This window comes from Anas platyrhynchos, chromosome 29, assembly GCF_047663525.1.
Source record: "Anas platyrhynchos isolate ZD024472 breed Pekin duck chromosome 29, IASCAAS_PekinDuck_T2T, whole genome shotgun sequence".
In the NCBI taxonomy this organism is placed as follows: Eukaryota; Metazoa; Chordata; class Aves; order Anseriformes; family Anatidae; genus Anas; species Anas platyrhynchos.
Window position 1 is genome coordinate 8,609,973 of NC_092615.1, and position 17,463 is coordinate 8,627,435.

The following is a 17,463-nucleotide window of genomic DNA, read 5'->3' on the forward strand; positions in this document are numbered from 1 at the left end:
CGCTGAGGTAAAGGCCTGATCAAACAAACGCGCACAACTATGATTTGTCCTTTTAACTCAGCAAAAGTCTGCAAACTGCCATGGTAGCAAATGAGGAGAAGGAGCTGGTATTTACAGAAGTTGCAGCTGAAGATTCAGATAAACCATTCGGGTCGATGCTCCCTTCCTGCAGGTTTAAGCTGCGGTCACATCGCCTATTTCAAACCCTTTTGATTTCTACCAGTCACCCCAGATCCCACCTATTTTGCACGTTTTCCAATCAATGAATTCGCTACATGATTTCTGGGGCAGAAGAGCAGGCCTGGTGAAGAGGAGCATGCCTGGTGCCATCATTCAATCAAATCAAAAGCGTCCAGGAGAAGCCCGGGGTGTGGTACTCACAGGGAATGTTTGCGAGCGGCCAAGTTCAGCAGAAGAGAATAGGCAGGACTGGAAGCCCAGGGGAACGAGATGCATCTGTTGTTGCAGGCAGCCCCAGCAAAATGTTACAGCTTCACTAGCCTGGGGCATGATTCCCCCCTTCCCTTTTCACAGCCAAGTACAATATTAGCTTGCCTTTTCTTTTTTTTTATTATTATTATTATTTTTATTTCTTTTTGCCATCGTCAGGCTGAGGCCGGCTGAGAATATTTTGTGTCTAGACTAATAAATGTTTGTGCAGATTTTGCAAGAGCGGCTTATGGGAACAGAATCCACTTTTTGTTTTCTGCTGGAGGAAAAAAAATAAAATAAAAATAAAGGAGGAGCATTAAAAGCAACCAAGCACCCCCGTGCATTTGTTTGAAATTGCATATTACGGTGCTGCTATTTTATGTGCAATCAATACATAATTTGGAAGAAAAAAATGCTTTTAAAATTCAGAGCTACCCCTGAGCAGCTAAGGTTCTCTTGGAAACTGAAGGAGGAGTCTGAAATTATTGTTCTTTTGTTTGCCTCCCCCAGTGGGAAAGGCAGCACACAAGTAGAAACCACTGTGCTTTGAGGCGGCATGAATCATTAAGAATAAAGATTCCTCCCCCCCCTCCCCCTCCAATTAAACATGAGATATTAAAACTGAATCTAGGACAAAGGTAAACTAAACAGACTCCTTCCTTCCCAGGCAGTCAGTGGGTTAAATCAAATATCAAAGGGGCAACATCAACCTTATAACTTCCTCTGCCGAAATTAAAAAAAAAAATAAAGGTAACTTCTATTTTGCCTGCCCCGACCCCAATCGCATCGCCCGAATGGGTGCAAACTGCTGGGATATGTGAGGGCCCAAGCCTATATTTTCCCTTTTTCATATTTGTTGGAGGAGGGCGGGGTATCTCCAGATGAAATGGCTGACCGAGCTTTTTATTTCCTCGCTTTGGGTGGAAATGACTGAATCTTTCCAGGCAGCGGAGCAGTGCTCGACCGGCTCCCTCGGCCTCCCCGCGTGGGAAGAGCTCCGCCAGGAGCAGCCCGCGTAACCCTCAGATGCCAGCCCCATCAGGATTAGGTCCAGCAATGGGATGTTGGCTCCTCTAAGTGAGGACGCATCCTCTCGAAACACATACACAGAGATTTAAATGAGATATTCCCAAGAACACCTGCCTATTCTTTCAGCACGTGTGCAAAGAGTAAATTCATTTTACTTCATTCCTCTTTTTCTCAACTCTCCCCTCCTTCCTCCGGAAGGAAACAGCCAAGCAATATTAGCAGGGCCTTCCTTTTCCCCTGGTGGAGTCCAAGAACGCGAGAATTGAGAAAAGCGACTTGTCAGGAATCAAGTTTAAGAAGAGTGTTTGTGGACTGCGAGGTAAAATACCGGAAGCTGTAATCAGAAACACAACTTTTAACTAAAAAAAGCTTCTTTCCATTGTAAATTATTCCAGTTAGTGAAATAACAAATTAGTTCTCTGCTCAGCCACAGCCTCCTCCACCAAATTTAAGTAAAACCTGCAAAGAAGTCAAAGTTGTAAAACATTTGTCAGATGCAAGGGGCAGCGTTGCGTGGGTTAGCATCACGCTCAGATGCCCACAGTACCAACAGGTGCTTTCTTTCCAGAGGCACTGGCTCCTCCACGAGTTCCCCGCACGAAGAACTGAAGAAGCTGCAGGCAGGGTGAGCCTTCCTCAGTCCTCATCCTCACAGCAAGGAGTACTGGGGACGGGGAGCTGTGTTTCGGCTTGCTAAGAAGCAGAAACCCCCCGAGTTTTCAGGCGGGCTCCGCTCAGCTCCCCTTGTGACTGCTGCTCGGGACACGACCCTGCCTTGCTCAGCACCCTCGACTCCAGCAGGTGCTGCTGCTGGCAGCTGCCCTATGTATACAAAAAAAGAAGAAACCAACACAGTATTTTCCTGCTTTTAAGTATATCCCAAAGATTTACTAGGCATTGTGACGTTCTGCAGAAGCCCACAGCTGTAACTAAGGTTTGTGGGGTGTAGAGGGGCTGGGGGCTAAACAAGGCCAAGAAGAGCCACATCTCCTCCCCGTTTGTCTCCCCTGTACTCTTTTTAGGACATCCAACATTCCCAGATCTCGTTTTGTCCCAGTGACCAAACAGGAGCCTGGCACTCATGCACTACGCCTTAAAACCTCTACAAATCGTGCGCCTAAGTCACAGCACTCATTATAAGCCGGCAGCTCTTTCTGGTCTCACAAACTATATGTGGCTTGAGAGATGCTCTCCAGATTCAGGGCGCTGAACACCTGCAGCCTTTGCCATAACCATGACAAAGTTCAGGAGCTCCCTGCTGGCTCCAAGGCTGGCTCCAGCAGCGGCTTCAAGCTGTGGGTCAAGAAGGCCAAGACACCCAACGAGAACCTGCAACACCAAGTGGCTTTCTGGAACGGCTCCAAACACAACTGGAAGCCTGTTGGTTTTTTTGGAAGTGAGCTCTTGTGGACCTGTTAGGTGCAAGCAGAAGTCAAACTCTCAAAGCACGTTTGCATCATTAAGCTCTCCATGATCTATCTCCAAGGTCTTCTAAGAGCTAGTAGCAACGTGGTCAGAGTTCTTGCCTGTTTTTCCCTTCACGTTCTTCCACGTCAGCAGCCCTGTGCTCCCTTTGGGCTGACTTCCAGAGCTGGGTAGAAAGGATCCCCTGGAAGCAGAGATGCTGCTTTATGCAACACCTTGCAGCTCACTGCACTCTGAAGGGTACACGAAAAGAGGTGAGTGGTCCTGGTGTGGTTCCTTCCAGCTCTCAGAAAGGCGAGAGAACTGGAAATGAACCATCAGCCAAAGGGAGGCACGGCGCAGCCTTGCAAAATGCCATCTGGCTGCTACAGGATAAGGAAAGGAGGCATTTTTGGTGGCTCCCATCTCCACAGAAAAAGAAACAACTATTTATGCAGCAGAGTGGTTGGAGTATTTCAGGAGGCCCTGAGCTACCCCAAAAACCAACAACAAAACCACAAACCAACCCGAAACCAAACCAAACTAACATGATGGACTGCAATAAAAGATGAACATCAGAATTAATACTACCAATGACAATAAAGATGTTGAAAACTTGAGTCATCACATCCCTTGTGTAGACTGCAGGAGGAAGCACCTTTAGTGCCTGATGTGACAGTGTCAGAAAGTTAATTAATAACACCACAAAACTGGATTCCTGTGAGCACACACTCGGCAAAGGCGATACAACCGACAGCCGGACTTGAACACTGATACTGGTACCTGACTGGGAAACAGCGAGGAAACAAAGGGAGGAGGGGAAACCGTGCTATCCTGAAAATTGCATCACTTGTTTACAAGTCACCGGCAACTCCGAGGCAAACCATCTCGGGCATTTATGGATCAGTGACCTCACGTCTCTGGCACAGGACGGAGAGGGAATACCGACCGCTATTCACAGAAGGGAATAGCGCGTCCAGGCCCTCCTGCACTCCGCCAAATGTGGTCAGAATGTCCCCTCCCCTCATCACCCCAAAACTTATCACGTAGGACTTCTATTAAACAGACCCCAAAGAGCTCGTTCTGTCAATTTTGCAACAGGCTCAGCATTTCTCAAAATTAGAGAGGCTAACTTCATAATATACAAAAATACTGCATCTGGCACAGGGGAATTCTCAGCTAGACTTCAGCCTTGAGACAAAGCGAAACTGACCATAGAAATAGAGATTGGCCAGAGCTCAGCCACAAGAGAGTAGGCCTCCGTTATATTTATTATGTGCAAACAGAACTAGAAAAACAGTTTACACTGACTTGCTGCTTTAGAAGTTAGTTCCATAAAGATGGAAGAAATTCTCAACTCAAACTTGAAGAAAGCATCAGACTTCAAAACCAGTCGTAGATCTTTGAAGTAAGACTGTTATGAATTCAGAAGTCACATCCAAACAAAAAGATCATTTATATTAATGGTAACTAGATTAAAAAAAAATTAATCCTGTCCCTCAGGCTTTGTAAGTGACTGGGGGAAAAACAGCGCAAGGATAGTAATAAGCCTAAGTGAAACACCACAAACTGCTAAGGGAAGCAAAAGACCCAAAGAAACAGCCTTTTTGGTACATTAGGAACAAAAGGAATCCTAACAACAGCACAAAGTCCATCACTTGACAGAAATTCTTCAGCGTAGAGAAATTTACAAAAGGCAGAACCGTTCAAAACCAAGCTCTAACAGGCTCCAGGGACGCATGGACACGCAGCGATAAACATCGGTTTTCCCAGTAATAACCAGCAGAGATAAATGACGACAATTACGGCTAGCAAACGGAGCGCTGGATGCAGCTGAAGCAGGCACAGGTCATCGAGGGCTTGGCAAGAGAAGAGAGAGCCCAGGAGAGCCACAAGAAGCATTCAAGGAGTAGGAAAGCCTCACAAAGAGAATGCGTGCCCTACCTCCAAGTGTTATGTCTCAAACTTGTCTTTGTTAAACAAGCACAGTGCACAGGTGCTTTACGGAAATGCAAAGGGCTTTTTGGCTGAGGAAAGCTAGTAAGACTGCCAGCCTGAAGTTAGCAGTCACCTCGTTTAGAAAAAATGGCACCTCCTTCTAACGAGCTCCGGAGAACCCAATTAACAGCGTAACTGGAAGAGGCTGCCTTGCTGGCAATGTTTCAAGATGGTAACAAATGGGTTTTCTACATAATGTCTGCTTGTTCGGGGAGGTTTGGACTTACAGCCTATGGCATTTAGGTCCTGGGGTTTGCCTCATACAGGTTGTTCTCCACAGCTGGACCAGGTTCCTCAGAGCACCCACCAGCTCCTCGTGCGTGAAACCCCTCTGAGCAAACACCAACACAGCACAGGCTGCTGCTTAACACCAGCAGCGCAGCTTTCCAAACTCCCCTCTCCTTTCCCCCTCCAGCGGGCTGCTCGTGTTCACCTCAGGCCTTCCACAACAAAGCCCCCTTTGCACGGATCGCCGTGCACTTTGACAGCCCCAAGGCGCTCTCTGGGGCGCCTGTCCCGGCTGGGACCGCCACCTCAGCCTTGACTCACCCTTCAACGAAGCCAAACTCCTCCGTCAAGCCTGGCAGGGAGCCCCAGCACCTACCGGGCAGCGCTGACAGCCGCAGCCTCTCCGCTCCCTCAGCGCCCCGCCGCCACCTCCATTAGGTGCCTCGCCCCGCCGGCTGCCGATCTCCAGCGCCACGCAGCACCTGGGGGTCAGCCGGGCGTCAGGGCGGCCCCTGGTACCGCAAAAGCCCCCGGCACCGCAAAACCCCCCGGCAGGGCTGGGGACATGGCCCCGCTCCCCTCCCACCGCCACACCGAGCGCGTGTGTGTATATATAGAGGGGGGGGGAGCCCGGTCTCGGCTGGCTCCGTCCCGTTTCAAGGCACGGAAAGCGAAGTTGCTCGCCCTGCCCGTGTGCCCCCCATACCCCCGGCTCTGTCACAGCCCAACCGCGCCCCGTTCCCCCCTCACAGAGCCGGGGAAGGGGTGCTCGCAGCCGCCCCTCTCCTCAGGGCCGGCCGGGGGAGCGCCTCGCCTTCTCCCCGGGGGTCTCCCGTGGCCGCTTGGGGTCGCCTCCCGCAGCCGCCTCGCCCCCCTCTCCTCTCAGCCCCGCCGCCTGCCTCCTCCTCCGCCGCCGCCGTTTTGTGTCTCTGGGAGTCGTCCGCTGCCGGCGGGGCGGGCGCTGAGCCGTCCCCGAGTCCCAGCTCCGCCGGCCGCCCGGGCCCTCGCCTCGCAGCCCGCGGAACCCACTCGCATCCTCCTGGCACCTCGCAGCTTCCCCCCCCCATCCCCGGGAGGGTTTGAGAGCCGGGCAGGGCCAGGCAGCGGCGGGCCGCGGTGCCTCAGCCTCCCCCGGCAGGGAGCAGGGCGGAGCCACTCCGCCCGGCAGGCGGCGGCCGGCCCGGCCCAGCTCAGCTCGCCTCGGCTCAGGGCATAAAGGCGCTGAGGGCGCCCGGCTCCCCGACCTCGGCTTCTTCTCCAGCCCCGAGTTCCCCTCAGGTGCCCGGTGCTGAGGGAGGAATGCCCTCTGGGGCTGGCTGGGACACCCCCAAAACCTTTGGAGAAAAAACAAACAAACAGCGAACAAACAAAAAACCTACCCCCAACCCCCTTTTTTTCCACCTCCAAGTTGAATAAAGAGGAGCTCTTCCTTCAGTACGTGTCCAGATATCTTAGTCTACGCTTCGCTTTAACTCCCACTACGTACTTCTCTTCAATACCGCTGCTTTTAGCAATGTTTTTACCTCAGACACTAAAAGTTGATCTTTTCCCCAAGTCAGAAAAACCAGAATGGGGCTTCTGGGAACCCTTAGCTGTGACAGCTGTTCATGTCCAACCTAGATTTACTCCTTTATATATATTTAACTGTGAAGGTCTTCTTCTCTCCAGACTAATAACGGGGAGAAGTTTGCCCAAAACTTTGAAGAGCAAAAGTTTTGATGCCAGGAACGCTCCTGCTTCCTCGTTGCCTGTCATTCCCTTTTAAGTATGAAATTTTCCAGTTGCAATGCAATGAGCTGACTGTGGTTCCAGAGGTAAAGATGCATTTAGGATACCAGGTTTTCAACATCGTCTTGAAGTGGATAAGAAGAAACACATTTTTGCCTCAGTGATATTTTTTTTTCCTCTCCTTTGCCTGGAGATGCAATGAAAGCTTCCTGTTGTCCGCTCACCACAGGCATCTTCTTCACGGTAGCTTTTTAAATACAGTGCTAACAACACAGCTCTTTGTTCCCTTCTGTACATCTACTGAAACGCAGATTAGGTGCCAGGCGTAGGTCAGTCTTGGAAAAAGCTGCCACCCCTAACACACTGACGGAAACGTCGGCATTGAGTTGCACCTGGCTCACGATTTGCCAGTGTTTGCCTAGAAAGCTCCATGGTTTATATAGCATAGATAGATCCTGAAACAATTGAGAAAAGTTAGACTTGGAGCACTGTGTCCAGCAGTTCTGGGCTCCCCAGTACAAAAAAGACAGGGGTCTCCTGGAAAGAGTCCAGCGGAGGGCAACAAAGACGATAATGGGGCCTGGAGCATCTCCCCTGTGAGGAAAGGCTGAGAGACCCGGGGCTGTTCAGCCTGGAGAAAAGACTGAGAGGGGATCTCCTCAATGTGTATAAATATCTGAGATGTGGTGGACAGAGGGATTTGGCCAACCTCTTTTCAGTGGTTTGTGGGGACAGGACAAGGGGCAATGGCCACAAAATGGAGCCCAGGAAGCTCCGCACCAACATGTGAAAGAACTTCTTCACGGTGAGGGTGACGGAGCACTGGGACAGGCAGCCCAGGGAGGTTGTGGAGTCTCCTTCTCTGGAGATATTCAAGGCCCATCTGGATGCCTACCTGGGCAACCTGCTCTAAGGAACCTGCTTTGGCAGGGGAGTTGGACCCGATGATCTCTGCAGGTCCCTTCCAACCCCTACAATTCTAACAAAAAGGACTGGTTCATATTCATACTGGTGCCACAGTGGTGGAAGACGCTTATTAGACTGGCCTAGAAACCTGAAGTAATGTGCTCAGGAGTGCTAGCTAGTATCCCAAAAACTCAGCCCTGTAGAATGCAGTCACGGGAGAAAGATGACAATGCACTTACAACAGATTAGGAAAAAAGCTAGGAAGCAGAAATGGATATTTTTATGGTGTACTCTTTTGAGCACCTCAGAAGTTCTTGTCACCTGTCTTGTCTGTGATTCCTCAACTTCATGTTCATTATATAAAGGATTTCTCAAAAAGTCATTTTAGAGAACAAGAAAAGCAAACCATATACACAATCCCATTAAAAATGTCAAGCATAGATAAAAAACATCATACGATGGGTGAGCAATGTCTGACGGGTAGGGCTCAGAGGGTTATGGTAAATGGGGCTACATCAGGCTGGTGGCTGGTCACCAGTGGGGTCCCCCAGGGCTCCGTTTTAGGGCCAGTTCTTTTCAATGCTTTTATAAACAATTTGGATGTAGGACTAGAAGGTGTTTTGAGCAAATTTGCTGATGACACTAAACTTGAAGTTGTTGACTGTTGAGGGTGGAAAGGCCTTGCAGAGAGATCTGGACAGATTGGAGAGCTGGGCGATCACCAACCGCATGAAGTTTTACAAGAGCAAGTGTCGGGTCCTGCACCGGGGACGGGGCAACCCTGGTTATATGTACAGACTGGGCGATGAGATGCTGGAGAGCAGCTCTGCAGAGACGGATCTAGGGGGGTCGTGGTTGACAGCAAGTTGAGTATGAGCCAGCAGTGTGCCCTGGCAGCCAGGAGGGCCAACCATACCCTGGGGTGCATCAAGCACAGCACTGCTAATCGGTTGAGGGAGGTGATTGTCCTGCACTGCTCCGCGCTGTGCGGCCTCACCTCGAGCACTGTGTGCAGTTCTGGGCACCACAGTACAAAAAGAACATTAAACTGTTGGAGAGTGTCCAGAGAAGAGCTACGAAGATGGTGAAGGGCCTTGAGGGGAAGACACATGAGGGGCGGCTGAGGGCACTGGGCCCGTGCGGCCTGGAAAGGAGCAGGCTGAGGGGAGACCTCATCGCGGTCTACAGCTTCCTCATGAAAGAATCATAGAAACACAAGGTTGGAAAGGACCCACAAGATCATCTAGTCCAACCATCCTTCTATTACCATTACTACCTATTACTAAAATAGCAGTAAGCACAAATGAAAGCTTAAGAACACTTTCTATTACTATAAAAATAAATAATTTGTAATACATGGTTAGTAATATTTAGCAAACAGTGTGCTACCACCATCACAACGGCCTATTACCCCTTCTAGCTTCAGAGGCATCCTTACACATCCAAAATAGAGAGGAGGATATAAACTATATGGATCTCTCTCAGCAGTGGTTTCACAACAATTAGAAGGAAGAAACAGTTGCTGAGAAGCCACAACAAGCTCAAGTTAATTTCTGGACTTTGAATAATTACTCCTTAAGTTCTCTCTCTCTCCATACAGTAGAGCACGCTCCTGACTAACTTGTACAGTGCACTCTGAATAGGAGAGATTTGTTTGCCTAAGCTAAAGGAAGAAATAGAAAACCAAGAAAGCTACTTAACTTTTAACACTTAAATTAAATGTTAAGTTACAAAAGTTCACAGGCCATGAGATAACATAAATAAATCCCTTCTCGAGCTAAAAGATCTCATTTTTTTTTTCAGGAGCGGCCTCCCTGAATCTAAATAATCCTCTCACAGGCAGAACAGAGTGTCCGTTCTAACTCTTTATCCGATGTGGAAGAAGAGATCGAGATGACCAGTGCCTAAAAAAAAGAGGCACTCTCTTTTCAAGGCAGACTGATCGGCACAACAAATTTCATCTGTTCTCAAGCACAAGCAACTCTAAGATAAATGGGTTCAAGGATCTTCAATGTGAAGAGTGAATATCCAAGCGTATACTGGGAACACCTGACTTGGACCATGGACGCCTCACACAGATTTCTGAGGAGTTCGGACAACTCCGAAATCATCTTTTACAGGAAGAGACCAGAGAATTTGACTCAGTGTAAAACTGGCACAGGCAGAAATCTCCCCAATTACAGATGCTCAAGCGCATTAGTTAAAAAGAGATTAGAGTGTGACTAGAGAGAAGTCTCAAACTCTTGTTATATACTTAAATTTCTCTCCAAGGATGGAACAACTGCTATCACCGTGCATGACTGGCTGTAGAGGGAGAGAGTGAGTGAAAGACTTAGAAAAGCACCTTCCCTTCGTAGTCCTCCCGCTCCCAAAATGGTTCCCAAGGAAAACTACTGACAGACTAAGGTTAACTGCTTTGAAAGGGCTGTGTGGGTGGACCCATTGTCTTCAAGTTCAAGCTTTTTCCTGCAGAAACTGCCAACAGTTATGCCAAATATAACAATTGTTTTGCAAGGTGGATAAACGTCTTCCAGACTGAAAGGGAGAAGTCGTACTGTTGTTGTCTGTGCACAGACAGCTAAGCAGTGAAGAGCAATGCTAAACAACCACGATACCCCAGAACACACAAATACTGCGTAACAATGACAGAAAGTGCTAGAATTCAAAACAAAAATTACCTTCACCAAATCGGTTTTGTCGTAGTCTTCTCTCTGGTTGTAAATACACTGATTAATGACGCCATATACTTTTTCCAGGTGATAAATGTCAAATCCCTTCGTTATCTCAGTGACAAAGCATAACAATTTCTGAAGACAACAATGGAGCAAAACAACAACTTTAGAATAGTACCAGATCCTTTGAATACGCTCTATATGTTTTCGGAGGTTGAACAGTAACAATACAAGTGAGAGCCTACTTTTTCTTACGCTATTAAATAAAATGTGACACTTCAGAGAACAGATTAAATATCCCATGAGATTTCAGCAGGGAAAATGAGTTAATTTTTCATATTTCAGAGAAAGGAAAGGCTGAAATTTCGGACAATCTTTTACTACTAACCAATCTATCACATCAGTGGTTGTAATTGTAAGTCGACTGCTCCCAAAGCAGCAGGGAATGACACGATCCTCTTTGTAGGACAGCTGCTGCCACAGCAAAGCCACTGTTGCATTTCATTAGAGAAGCACTGCAGCAGCGTGGGGCACTGTAAAAAGGCTGCAGATCTTGTAGATACAGCTGTGCCAGCTGGAAAAGGAAGCACCCTTAGGTGATTACCTTTACCCACGTGTGCCATGCCTACAACTCTGCTGGCAGAACAGATTGCTCAAACGCCCAGAGCAAAGGTGGATTAGTTTGCTCAATCCTACCTTTAAATTCAGGGGTGGGTAAATAGCAAAGCGACTGCTTGTAGCAATCACCTCTCTCTCACACAGTCATTTCTATTACCAAAGATGCAGAGATGATAATCTCTGGCACAGCAACAGTGACAAGCTAGTGGCAGCACCTTCTTCCACTGCCACAGCTGTCCATTACCTGTGTGAGCCTGCAAGCATGTAGCTTTAGGGAGCAGCCATACCAAATGGAAATACTACTGCCCCCTGGAAATAATGCTGCTTATCATCTTATCAGCAAACTCTGCCTCCTTCATATATATATATATATATATATATATATATATATATATACACACACACACACACACAATATAAGAAATTCTAATACTGCACTTTCAAGGAATTTCAGAAAAGTAGTCACTTCTCCATGGCTAGCTAGTTTACGTCAACCTGCTAACTTCAGGTTTAATATCATCACTGCAAGAAATAAAGATCCTTTTCAGGTTCTTAGTACATCAAAGCATGAAAAAAAATCCCCAAATAAAAGCCCTCAAACCCATCATAAGAATTATGAATCATTAAAATGATATCCATAATAGTACTAGCAGGTTGTCAGTGTGGTATTTTAAAATTCAGCAAGGCCTTTTGTCTTAAAAATTAGGCAAAGAATCTGTCTCCTAAACTACAGATAACCAGAAGCAAATGGTAGCCTACAGAAATCTCCATGAGGTGTGGAAACTAAACAGTCACAGTGCATTAAAGGCTGAATTATTTCACTATCTGTATGTCCTTCCAATTAATTGTTTTAATTGGCATTGGTTAACAATGGGCTTAATTTGCAATTTTACATGACGCAGGAATATGTCCTATTTGAGCATTAAAAAAAAGCTGAAATTAGACATACTTTGAGCTCATAGCGATCCACAATAACTATGTAGTCTGTCTCCGTAGGGACTTGTACAGTGTTCTCATCACTTATCTGTTGTTGGTCTTCTTCCCAAGAACGTTCAGGAGTCACCGCTTGAAATGCCCAGGAATCTGGAAGGACACAGATTTCTTCAGTCAGGTTTTCTGTTTATCTAGAATACAGTCTCAGTGAAGTATCCTGTACCTGCCAAACAGTCTCTTTCTACAAATACAGAGACAGAATTGTTATCGTCTTCACTGAGAAATACTTGGCTTCTCCCTTCTTTCCAGCTAAAGTCACTGCTCCACAAAAATTAGAAACTAAGACAAAAAAAGCAAACAAAAATACCCACAAACAAACCAAAAGCACTAATGAAAAGCTTATTAGTGGAAAAAAATAGTCATGTTGCCAATTCAGGTTAGGGAACACATCTTAGAGTACAACATTAGGGCTTAAGTCTCCTATTCCACATGTTACTCTGGATCCACGCATCTTGAAGTGCAGCTTTTTCACCTAAGCTGCTCGTTATTGGAAAGCACCTCGTACAATAAAAGAATGTCAGTGACTGCTGGCTTTCAGTTAGGTACCATTAGAAAAAAACAGACTTCAGAATCAAAAAAACAGCACCTACAGAAACATGCGGGCTTGGCTTGCACAATTAGAGGAGCAACATCATTACGGAATAAACTGTGTGATGACTTTTGAGAGCTGTAACAGAAAAAATAGAGTGAAATTGAAGGCTAAAGCTAATAAATAGTGCAATCCTCCTCAGCAAGAATAAGGTGCTAAAGGATCCGTTGGACTTCTCCCTTACCATTTGAACTTGGATTTTCATTAGTTATAGTTCCCCATCTTGGTGGGGAATATCCACAAAGCTTAGCACTTTCCTTTTCAGTGTTAAGTTTTACTTGACATATGTCAGAAACATGTTTGTCCACAAACTCTTCTTCATCACTATCGTTTTGGTCATCTGTTGGTACTCTGTTCTCTGTATCGAATTGAGAACTCCTTCTTCGCTTTGCTGCAGCATGCGCACAGTTGTTCCTTCTGCACTTTCTTTCTGACGCACCTACAAAGAGACAGCATAAAAAAGTAATCCAAAACATAACCAAAAGAATTCTTTCTTCAAAATCCATTATCTTCATCTTACTTGACTGACAAGGAAAACAAAGGAACTGAGCTACCACTGCCTACATATGCTGAGAAAAGAGTTGAAAGTTAATGGGGTCAGTTTGCTATTAAGATTAAAAACAAGCAAACAAACCACACACACTGCTATGGAATTTCATTCACTAAACAGTCACTTTCAGGATTTTACATGCTGAGGATTCTTACTTTGGATTGGCAGTATTAATACAACGTGAGGTTATTTGATAAAGTCACTGTCTTACTGCATGAACTAATACAGATGAACATCATAAAAGCCTCTGGAAATAAGCTCTCCTTCGAGTCTGGTATCAAGCTGAAGACTTCAAAAGCTGAATACATGTTTGGAAGAGATTAATTAATGAGACAATTTTAAGGGAATATTCAAAGGAGAAAAAACGTGAAGACTTATACCTCGTATGCTTCCTGATTCGGTAAACCTTTTGTGAAAAAACAAACTTTGTGGTTTTGCCCAACATTCGTAGTATTCATATAGTATTGCAAAAGGATATGGGTGGAGTCCATGGCAAAATTCCCACTCTCACTAGTTAGACTTCCCTCCTTCAACTGGAAATCACAGTATGAGGGAGCTAAGATTTTAGCATTTGGGGAAGGGAGGGGTGGAGTGGGGGTAAAAATACCATTTTGCATAATTAAAAACTAGTTAAGTATTCAGAAACTGCCATCCACAACATTTTTTACCTCAAGAATTAGCAATTTAGGGGCGACTAAATGGCAATTGGGCCGTCAAAGTTTTTGTTTGTTTGTTTTGTTTTATTTTGTTTTTTTGTTTTTTGTTTTTTATATTGTAAACCAACTTTCTTTGAACTTTAATTCATAACTATATTGAATGGATGACCTCTGGATTTCTCTCTCACATTTTGAAGTAAATTTGAAAACAAAATACCTCTGGCATAAAGAGCCAGGCATCAGAGACACCTGTTGCGCCTCAAGGACAGAGAAGGTATGAATGACAAGAGCAGCTGAATAAAATGCAACTTACCATTAGAAATGGGTGTACTGGCATCTACAGGTGCCGCTGTCATCGCCTCATTTTCATTACTCTCTTCATCTGGTTTGTCGTCTTCAGTAGCAGGGTTCTGCTGTGGTGACTTGGAGTTGTCACATGGAGCACATGCTGGAGAGGTGCGACCTTGCAATAAAGAATAGATACCAAAGATCTTCGTTGTGCATTTTCAGTTACAAATGCAGAGACAAGTCTTAAAATCCTTAGCGTTAAAGCACGTACCTCTTTTCTCACGAGATTCTTTAATTTGTTCACAAAGTCGTCCAAACTCTGTACCATTTTGTTCCTCACCATTGAATATGCAGTGTCTTGCAAAACATAGGCTCTGTGACAATCTGAAATTTTACAGACTTTAACTGAATGTTGTCTACCAACCAATGAAACTGTTTTGATCACAGAAAAAAATTGCTTTCTTCATAGGTTGGTTCCGAAAGGTTATCTCAGTGAATATTTTCAGCATATCAACATAGAAGTTAATTAAAACAAAAGCACTAGTTCCTTGGGAACATTTATATCACAATTCCATGCCCAAGTAGCAAAATGATAAAATATTTACAATGTGGTAAGAGATGTTCTCTGTGGATGTCCAAAATCATCGAATCCATCCAAAGTCTATTGTCCGCACACAGCATTTATCCATCTATACGTTTGACAGATTTTTTAAACTAGGGCTAAAAAGCACATCCTCACTTGTAGATCTTTGATCTGGGTAGTACTCTAAGGCATTGTTACAGATTAGATCGATGTCCTTCAGATAGTCTCCTGCAGCGGGGTACTGGCACGAGTCAATTTGAGTCAGAACTGTTAAAAGATCCATCGGCTCTTTAATCCTTGTGGCATAGTCAGGTACCTGCAGATCAAATACAAGCAGTCAGAGGTTTTCTTAACCTTGCACACTGTCTACCAAAATTACTCTGGAAACTTTAAATAAACGACTTCCTAAAAACCCTGAACATTTGCGATGCATCAGAAGATGCTGAAATTAACCAGTTTGCTTCTCAAAAATGGAAGGGCTCTTTCAACTGGCATTAGAGCTGCTAGGAGAGGACAACAAGAAGTAGGGAGGTCAGAAGCACGTGCATGGTACAGAAGAAACACTGAGGGTGGGAGATTCATTTCACTTTGCTTCAGAAAATCACAACAGTGAAAGCTGAGTAAGCCATCCAACATTCTTTTTGCTGTCGACATTGAGGAAAAGGTGCATGAATTGCACCTGTGAAGTACCTATTGCAGGCATCTACTTTAGAATGAGATAACTGGGCCCAGAGGTGCTGATTTCTTCCCTCAGACCATAAGAGGAGCCTAATGACTAGTTCAGATGAAGACATACGTATCTGTCTAGATTTTTCACAGCTCAAGAACCTAGGAGAAAAGGGGAAGAAAAGCCAGTGGATGCCCACGTGAAGAGGCCTTTGCTGATCCGCAGGTATAGTCAAGTTACACCTGTCTTTGAAATATACGCCCCTAGTTTAGGCTTATCTAATCAATTAAGGAGAAAAAGGGATCTAAGCAGCCTATTGGAGGAAAAAGAAAACACACTGCACTTATGGTTGATTCCTCTTGAGGAGTTCCAGATGAAACAGAGAACAGGATCTCAAAACTTATTTTTACAAACTGCTGCTCCTATTCCTGTTCCCACAGGAACTGACAGTCCAATAAAGGGCTTTAGACTTCATTAAAGTAGTCCTGTAAGTACTGTTTGTAATTATAAGGAAAGATCTCTGTGCTTTTCAGTGCTGTGACATGCCTACATATCAAAGCCTTTTCACGAACAGACTGTGTTGGCATTTGGACTGGCTTCTTAGAATGAAACCAGGGCTTTTAGCGAATAATCCGATAAGAGACATCTGAGAGTCAGCAGAAGTAAAAGCACTGCCTCTGCTTCTTGCAAAATCCTAATAGTGCAGCCCTAAAAACAAAGTTGAACCTTCCCCAAAATGCTGAGAAATACGAACGCTGAGAAGTTACAGACACACACAGATCAGCACTAGTTTACCTTCTGTGGGTCAACGGGCTTTGCAAATTCCCTGAAACGTCTGTCAGTGGCAAGTCTGTGAGTAACGTCCCTCAAGAAAATTCTAAGTTCACGCAAGGTATCCTCCTCTTCCTCCTCCAGCATCCCTACTTCTTCCTCTTGTGGCTTCTGAGGCTCAGCTGGTGGTGCTACAGGCAGGACTTCCAATGTCCGATCAACTTCAATTAACCAGGAAAAATTAGCCAATTTACAGTACTCAAATACAAGCATATGACAAAATTACTGACAGAAAATGACCACCAAAGCAAATCCCAAAGAGCTAGTAACTTCGATAGGAAAGTTTTAGATGTACTTCTTATATCCTCCTCACCTGTTTTCTTTACAGGAGGCTTAGCCACTTGATTTAGAATTAGGTCCTCAAAAAAAGCTGCTCTCTCTGCCCTACCAGGCAACTCAATATTGCACACTTCTCCAAATTCCTTATTAAATAATTTTTGGATCTAAAGCAGAAGGAGGAAAGACATTTCAGATTTAAGGCCACAAAAACTCATCTTCTATTCCAAAAAGATGAGTACCTTTTAAAATGAATAATAACCTGAAGAACACAAACTGAAAAAAGTTATCTTCCTGGCCTTAAATGGCTACATTTTCACAGGCTGGCATGGCAAATTCAAATATCACCTTTAAGAATCACCTGTAGAATTAAATCTTGGTGAAGGGATTGTACGCTACACTGATAAAGTAATGGCTTTCACCACATCCAACATCGCTTCCTTTGTATTTACTGGCCCTGCTGCATCCTTTACTTAGAACCTTTATGGCTATAGAGGGAAGAGAAAGGCTTCAGCAGACAAGTGAGGGCTTTTTGCTGAGTTTTTATTTCTCTACCAAAAGGTGTCTGAAGTAGCTAGTACCTCTACATCTTCCTCCATTTTCAATTTCTAGTATTAAAAGGTAGGTAAGGAATTTCACTACTTATTTTAGAAGGAATTTAGAACCTGTACAAAAACTTCTGTGGGAACTCAAGCACTTTCAAAGCAGTTGATAATAAACACATCTAGGTAAGACCTGTTCTCTTCCCCCAGTAACTGAGACAAAATAATCGGAATGAGAACAGCGTGTTCCTGTTTTGGGCACCTTCCCTTAATGTAAACTCTCAGAAGTCAATGAAGTTCTGCATGTACTTTTACTACAGTTTATTTAGGAATACAACTAGAATTCCATTCCAAAGTTACTTGAGCAGAAATTGGAACTCAGCTTTCCAGCTTGGAAAGCTTTGGCCTATATGAAGAAAGAAACTGATTTTTTTTTTTTTTTTTAATCAAAGTGTTTCAATTCTCTACTAAAT

The 17,463-nt window shown here is 44.9% G+C and overlaps 1 long non-coding RNA gene across 1 annotated transcript; it reads right to left on the reverse strand.

The window, feature by feature from the left end:
• Positions 1–10,413: 10,413 nt before the first annotated feature.
• On the reverse strand, positions 10,414–14,985 carry LOC139999763 (uncharacterized). Its single transcript, XR_011805275.1, has 4 exons — positions 14,363–14,985; positions 14,117–14,266; positions 11,965–13,036; positions 10,414–10,532 (listed from the first exon to the last, which is right to left on the reverse strand). It is a non-coding gene; the product is annotated as an uncharacterized lncRNA (long non-coding RNA).
• Between the last annotated feature and the right edge of the window lie 2,478 nt (positions 14,986–17,463).